At 46.1% G+C, this 7,830-nt stretch overlaps 1 protein-coding gene across 2 annotated transcripts in view; it reads right to left on the minus strand.

Moving 5' to 3' along the window:
* Window positions 1-7,830, minus strand: part of ZBED4 (zinc finger BED-type containing 4) — a 34,042-nt gene that overhangs the window by 11,361 nt on the left and 14,851 nt on the right. The window contains exon 2 of one of the 2 annotated variants that reach the window (XM_034986069.1): window positions 1,263-1,458. The exons of the other annotated variant lie outside the window; for it this stretch is intronic. The gene's annotated coding sequence lies outside the window, so the exon portion shown is untranslated. The remainder of the gene's footprint in view (window positions 1-1,262; window positions 1,459-7,830) is intronic. 2 annotated transcript variants of the gene reach the window in all.

Consider the following 7,830-nt stretch of genomic DNA (forward strand, 5'->3'; position numbering starts at 1 on the left):
GGAAGCCTGCTTCTCCCTCTCCCACTCCCCCTGCTTGTGTTCCTGCTCTTGCTATGTCTCTGTCAAAAAAAATAAATAAAATCTTTAAAAAAAAAAAAAAAAGGAAACAGCAAGGAAAAAAACTGAAAAATTTAAAACTTACGCATCAAATGACACTATTGGGTGAAAGACAAGATGCAGAATGAGAAAAAATATTTGCAAATCATATATCTGATAAGGGGTTAATATCCAGGATAAACAGTTCTACAACTGAACAACTACCCAACTCACAGATGGACAAAGGCCTGGAACAGATACACAAATGGTCAAAAAGCACATGGAAAAGGCTTGACGTCATTAATCATTATAGAAGTGTGAACCAGAAGTACAAAGAGAGATCACTTCATCCCCACTAGGATGGCTAGTATTAAAAAGTCACAGTAAGAAAGGGAAAAAGTATTAAGATATGCAAACACTGAAGGTGTGTTCCTAACAGCCTGACGATGCTGAGCATCTTAGGTGCCTATCTGCCGTTCGCAGCTCTTTGTGAAATATTTTCCTGTGCTCCTGCTTGTTCGGGCAGTTCTTTTTTTTTTTTTTCCCCCTAAGATTTTATTTATTTATTTGATAGAGAGAGAGAGGCAGTGAGAGCAGGAACACAAGCGGGGGAGTGGGAAAGGGAAAAGCAGGCTTCCCGCGGAGCAGGGAGCCCAATGTGGGGCTCGATCCCAGGACCCTGGGATCATGACCTGAGCCGAAGGCAGACACTTGATGACTGAGCCACCCAGGCGCCCCTGGGCAGTTCTTAATACTGAGTTCTGAGAGCTCTCCACATATCTGGAAACAAGGCCTCTATCACATACTTGATTTGCAAGTATTTTCCCCCAGTCTTAAGCTTGTCTTTCTCTTAGCAGTGTATTTTGAAAAGCATAAGCTTTTAATTTTAATGAAGTCCAATTTACCAATTTGGTTTTTTATGGATTATACTTTTGGGGTTATGCTAAGAAATCTTTGCCTAACCCAAGTCACAGAGATTTTCTCCTGTGTTTTCTCTTCTAGAAGTTTTACCACTTTATGTTACATATTTAGATCTTTGAAATACTTAAATTCATTGTTTTGCATATGAATATCTAACTGTTCTAACACCATTTGCTGAAAAGACTATCCTTTTCAACAAAGGATAAATGCCTTTGTACCTCTTGAAAATTAGCTGTATGCAGACATACATACATGGTTTATGTCCACACCAAGGTTTGTACACAGCGTTGACAGCAGCTGTTTACCTGGATATAAATGTGTTAACCTCCTGGGAGCCTGGAGTGTCTTCTGTTCTGATGAGGCGACTCTGGGTGGGCTCCTGGGCGGGGACTGGTCACCAGAGAGACCGAGCTATGATCCCAAGCAGGCATTTTCACCCCTGCTCCCCATTCTCCAGAGAGGGGGAACGGGGCTGGGGATGCAGCGAACACCTGATCACACCTATGTGATAAAACTTCCATAAAAATCCCAAACTTGTGTGGGGTTCAGGGAAGCTGCAGGTTGGTGAGCACGTCCACATGCCGGGAGGGTGACGCACCCCAACTCCACCAGGACAGAAGCTCCTGTGCTTGGGACCCTCCCAGGACCCACCCTGCATGTCTCCACCCGGCTGTGGACAGAGACAGGATAGAGGCTGTGGATCCAGCTTCATCCGTATCCTTCATCACACCCTTTGCTAAGCAATAAACGGAGGCCTGGGGGTCAGCACTCCCCTGAGTTCTGTGAGCTGCTCTAGCAGATCAGAAGATTCCAGAAGGGGCTCCTGGGAACCCCATTTGGAGCTATGTTGGACAGAGGCTGTGGGTAACCCGGGGACCTGCCCCATCTGGGGGTTACTCCTGAGTGGGGGGCAGTCTCGTGGGACTGAGCCTTTCCTGGTGGGATGTGACACTAACTCTGGACAGATGGTGTGAGAAGTGAGTTCAGTTGGAGGACACCCCACGTGGGTTGGAGAACTGGTCATGGGGGGGAAAGCACCCATACATTTGGTGACCAGAAGTGACGTATTCTGTGACTAGAGAGTAAGAGTAAAGGAGAAATGGGAGAGTTTCCCTAGACACACAATTAAACCTGCTTTTTTAAAAGGCAGGGATTGTCAGATTGGATAAAAAGGCGAGACTAGGGGCGCCTGGGTGGCTCAGTCGGTTAAGCGTCTGCCTTCGGCTCGGGTCATGATCCCAGGGTCGTGGGATCGAGCCCCGCATCGGGCTCCCTGCTCAGTGGGAAGCCTGCTTCTCCCTCTCCCACTCCCCCTGCTTGTGTTCCCTCTCTCGCTGTGTCTCTGTCAAATAAATAAAATCTTTAAAAAAAAAAAAAAAGGCGAGACTATCGCCCACAAGAAATAAACTTTAAACATAAAGACACAAACAGGTTAGAAGCCAAAGGACGGAAAAGGTACACCATGCTGATACTAATCAAAAGAAAGCTGCAGTGGCCGCATTCACATTAGAGGGAGCCTGGGATGACGTGCCAGGGACAACAGGGACACTGCGTAAAGTGACAATGGGCCAAGTCACCGGACATGCACATACCAAAAGAGCTAAAGGGAGACAAGATGGGGTCACAATCATAGAGATTTCAACACATCTAACTGAACAAGCAGACAGAACATCAGTAGAGCTAACAGAAGCTTTAAAAACACTATTATCACACAACCTAACTGACACTTACTGAACTGTTCAGCCAACAAAAATAGAATACATATCATTTACAGATGGACACAAAACATTCATCAAGATCCATTGTTCTCAGGACAATAAAGCAAACTTCAATGAATGTGAAAGAAACAAAATCAATCAAAGAAAGGTCTCTGACAAGGGAGTTGAACAAGAAATCAACAACAGAATATCTGGAAAAATCCAAATTGTTTTCAAATAAATAACCCTTCTATATTAAGCCAAGGGTCAAAGGAAAAAATCACAAGGAACAGTAAAGCAAATTTAATCCCAAAGTAAACAGAGAAAGGACAACAACAGAGAAAAGATGTGAAGTCAGTGAAATCAAACACTGGTTCTTTAGAAAGATCAATAAGATCAAAGACAGAAATCACCAACACCAGGACCGAAAGAGGGGGTACCACCCTAGATCTCACAGGAAATAAGGACAATAAGGAAGTACATAAATAACTTTATGACAATAAATTCAGCAACTCAGATGAAACAGACAAATTCCTAGAAAGACACACATTATAGAAACTCAATAAAGAGGTAAGCCAAATATCTATTTAAAAAATTGAACCTGTAGTTAAAAACCTTCCCCAAAAAGAAACTTCTAGGTCCACCTGGCTGCACTGGTGAATTCTACCAAACATTAAAGAAAAAGAACCAGTGAAACACAAACTCTTCCATAAAAGAAATACTTTCCAGCTCTTCATGAGGCAGTATTACCCTGATACCAAAATCAGAAAGACACTACAAGAAGACTCGTGTCCCTATGATCACAGAAAAACTTCAACAAACTTAGCAACTTCTTAAAACTTTAGCAAATCAAGGGGCACCTCGGTGGCTCAGTAAGTTGAGCATCTGAGTCTTGATTTGGGCTCAGGTGGCAATATCGTGGAGGCGTGCTCCACACTTAGCAGGGAGTCTGCTTGAGATCCTCTCTCCCTCACCTTCTGCCCCTTCCTCCCCACCCTCATGTTCTCCCTCTCTCTAAAATAAATAAACATTTTTTTAAAAAACAAACTACAGATATCATACCCCGAGTAAGTGGGGTGATCATGAGAGTAAAATATTAACAGAATAACGGAGGAAAGCCATGGTCACACTACATAAAGACACGTAACAACACCTCTATCCCCACTCATGACAAAAGTGCTCGACAAAGCAGAGAAGACAGGTCCCCAGCCTTCCGAGGACGCCTGGGAAGAACTACGGCCACAGCACAGTGCACCGGGGTAGAGAGAGCGCGTGCCCTGCAGAACGGCGCCCCAGCTGCGCTCCCGCCAACGCTGTGCTGCAGCCCAGGCAACAGGCAGATGGCAAAGTCAGGGGACACTGCCGTCCTTCACCAAAGGCACAGTCATCCGTGTAAGAAAGGTCTTAGGGCCTCTACTGAAAGACGCTGGTCGTGCAGTGCAGCCGTCCTCCCGCGCTGGCCACCGCCTCACTCCCCAGTGCTCACGTTCCCACTCCTGGACCACACTGTCCTCTGTCCTCTGCAGGTGGCCAGGTGGGCCCTTCCCCCTCCAGGGCTGGAAGAACCCACCCTCTTCCTTCCAGGCTAACATCTCGTTGTAGGCTGACCCTGGCCCTCTCTCAAGACTCTCGGGGCAACACTGAGGGATGATGGAGATGGTAAGAGCTAATACTTACTGAGTGTTTACCATGGGCCATCTTTTAAGAGTCAGACCTGCATTATCTCACTTAAAGCAAGTGACAGGGGCCCCTGGGTGGCTCAGTTGATCAAGCATGCGAGTCTTGGTTTCAGGTCATGATCTCAAGCCCCAAGTCAGGCTCCATGCTCAGCGTGGAATCTGCTAAAGTTTCTCCCTCTCCCTCCACCCATGCTCGCTCACTCTCTCTTTCTCTCAAATAAATAAATAAATCTTTTAAATAAATAATAAACCACATGACAATCTTTTGAGGCCGGTTTACTCTGCCTTTTCTCCACAGAGAGGCTAAGAAACCCATCGCAGACACACAGGCATGAACGGGGAAGGGGGGAAACAAGAGCGTGGGAAAGAGGCAGCCTGACAGCACAGCGATTCCCACCACGAATGAACGTTTGCAGACCACAGGCTCGAGCACCCCTACCAAACCCAAGATTTTTGTTTAAGAAGTGCTGAAAACAAGGGATAAAACATAAAAATTACAAGGGACAGAGGAACGTGTTTAAACAACACCAGAGTGATGAAATCAGCAAAATCCAGATTATGGGAAATTCTTCAGGACAAACAACCCAGTTTCCTTAACAAACAATTTATACTTGAATCCTGACCTTAATTAGCAAACTATATATGAACATTTTTTAGACAATGTGAGAAATCTGGATACAGAATATTTGATATGAAAGATTATTGTTAGTTTTAAAGCTGTGATAAAGGCATTGTGGATACAAGTTTTAAAAGACTCTCATCCATCCAAGATACTTACTGAAATATGTCCACGTGAAATGTGATTTCTGATATTTGCTTGAAAATAACTGAGTGGGGATACTGATAAACACACGGCCATGACTTGGTACCTGCTGAAGGGAGTGCATTTCCTAATCTCTATTACAATACTTCCATAAGAATTATTTTAAGAAAAGGGGCACCTGGGTGGCTCAGTTGTTAAGCGTCTGCCTTTGGCTCAGGTCATGATCTCAGGGTCTTGGGATCGAGCCCCACATCGGGCTCCCTGCTCGGCGGGAAGCCTGCTTCTCCCTCTCCCAATCCCCCTGCTTGTGTTCCCTCTCTTGCTATGCCTCTCTGTCAAATAAATAAATAAAATCTTTTAGGGACGCCTGGGTGGCTCAGTCGGTTAAGCGTCTGCCTTCAGCTCAGGTCATGATCCCAGGGTCCTGGGATCGAGTCCCGCATCGGGCTCCCCGCTCTGCAGGGAGCCTGCTTCTCCCTCTGCCTCTGCCTCTCTCTCTCTCTATCTCTCATGAATAAATAAATAAAAATCTTAAAAATAAATAAATAAATAAATAAAATCTTTAAAAAAAAATAAAATCTTTAAAAAAAAAATTATTTTAAGAAAAAAAACTTAGACTGCTGACTTTTCAAGAGAAGCGATGGGAACCAGGAGACAAAGGAATGATACCTTCAAAGTTCTGGGGAAAAAAAGGCCAAACCAGAATTCAGTACTCAGTGAAAATATTCCTGCAGAAATTGATATAAAATAAAAACACTGTCAGACAAATCAAACACAGAATGTGTCACCAGGTGGCCTGTACTGAGGAGAATGCACAGGGGGGGTCCTTTAGGCAGAAATCACACAACCCCCCCGGAGAAGTTCAGTAACGCAGAGAGGATAGTAAGCACAACAGAACAGTAATGGTCGGGGTGCGGAGCGAGGTGCCTGGGACACCCATCGCACCTAGGCGCCGGTGCTTCCGGGCCCATTCAGCGGAATTAACTAAAACCATCAACACACATGCAAACCTACATGCATATGCATGGTGAATACAAACCACGGTTCACACTGATACCTCCAATCTCAACCCAACATCCCAGGATCATTCTAGCCTCCCTTTTTCCGTATTTGTAACTTCTCTCTCCAACAGTGAGAAATCTGGCTCCCACTATCCTTAAAAGGTATACTCATTTGCTCAATCCTACAATATCCAGAAAGTAGTTTCAGAATACTAACGCATATCACCAAGGAAAAACAAGCTTTCAAAGTAGAGAGAGTAGTTTATAAAAGCATGTCTTTGGGCTTGCAGGTTTAGCACTGTGTCCAAGTTTCTTGGGTCAGTCTTCTCTCTTAAATGCAGCTATTTTATTCATTTGAAATACAATTAGGTTCACTTGTTTCTGATGATAACAAAGCACAGAACTAGAATAGCAAAACCACATCTCGAGGAGGACATCAACACCAAGGCAAAACCGACAGGACTTCCTTAACTCCAAAATGTAAGCACAGAGAACAAACCAAAAATATATACAAGGCCCATGTGGTATTAGATGCGTATGGGAAAAAGCAGCCCTGGGCACGTGATACACTGAAACCCCGAAGCAGCCAAGAGGTGTTCACTGGAGTCCCGAGGACCACGCTGCTCAAGCCGGGGGTGTTTCCCGCACTGCGGTGAAGCAGATGTGTGTCAGGGGTCCAAGGGAAGGTCCAAAGAGGCTGGGGCAGAACAACCAGCCAAAAACTTCCTTCCAGGGCAAAGATCTGCATGAAAGAAACTGTGGGAACAGACTAAATTGAGCAGCTTGGGGATCAAAGAAGCAAAGAGAGGACAGGGTTGAGAAGGGGCCTCAGAAAGCCAGCCACTGCTCCAGAACGTCAGGACGAGGGCCTCTGGAATCCGCAGCTCCGTAAGAGCCAGGAGAGCGCTGCCCAGTTGTCCATGTCAGACTGGTCAGAGCTCTGGGATTAATGAAAGGCTCACAACAATCTGAGGAGCACTTACTCAGAAAACGACTGGGCCGCTGTTAAGAAGAGCAACTTGTGACATTTGACCTGCCATCCTTCTTCCCCATGGGAGCTGCGAAAGCAGCAGCCCCACAGAAAAGTCCCACGCGACAGCCCTGCCACTATTTGACCTTTGTCACAGGTCCCTGGAAAAGCCCCATTCATAGGGCAGGGCTGTGATGTGACCTGACTCAGAGCTTGCTCTGTGAGGAAAAACCCTCTCCCCAAGGAGTTTGTTAAAAAATTGCAGCTGGGGCGCCTGGGTGGCTCAGTCGTTAAGCGTCTGCCTTCGGCTCAGGTCATGGTCCCAGGGTCCTGGGATCGAGCCCCGCATCGGACTCCCCGCTCCACGGGAAGCCTGCTTCCCCCTCTCTCTCTGCCGCTCCCCCTGCTTGTATTCCCTCTCTTGCTGTGTCTCTGTCAAATAAATAAAATCTTAAAAAAAAAAAAAATTGCAGCTGTTTGTTTTCAACATCACAACTGCCTGAAGCTGCAGTACCAGGCAAGGCCAGCAAAGAGCCTGGCCAGAGGTTTAAAAGGAAGATCTGGGGAACAAGAGGTCTATGGGGAGCTTTGAAAAGCTCTGACAAACTCCTGGAGATGCAGAAGGACATGCATGTGCAGAACTGTGCACGCGCCCAGGAAAGACCTGGATGGACACCCCAATCGCTCCCTCCTGGCCGCCCCTGAAAGCTGTGCAAACAGAGGGTGAAGGCGAGGTCAAAGTGCTCAAGGACAGAGGGTGAAG

The sequence above is a fragment of the Mirounga leonina genome, unplaced genomic scaffold, assembly GCF_011800145.1.
Source record: "Mirounga leonina isolate KUSES-001 unplaced genomic scaffold, KU_Mleo_1.0 Mir_375, whole genome shotgun sequence".
NCBI lineage: Eukaryota > Metazoa > Chordata > Mammalia > Carnivora > Phocidae > Mirounga > Mirounga leonina.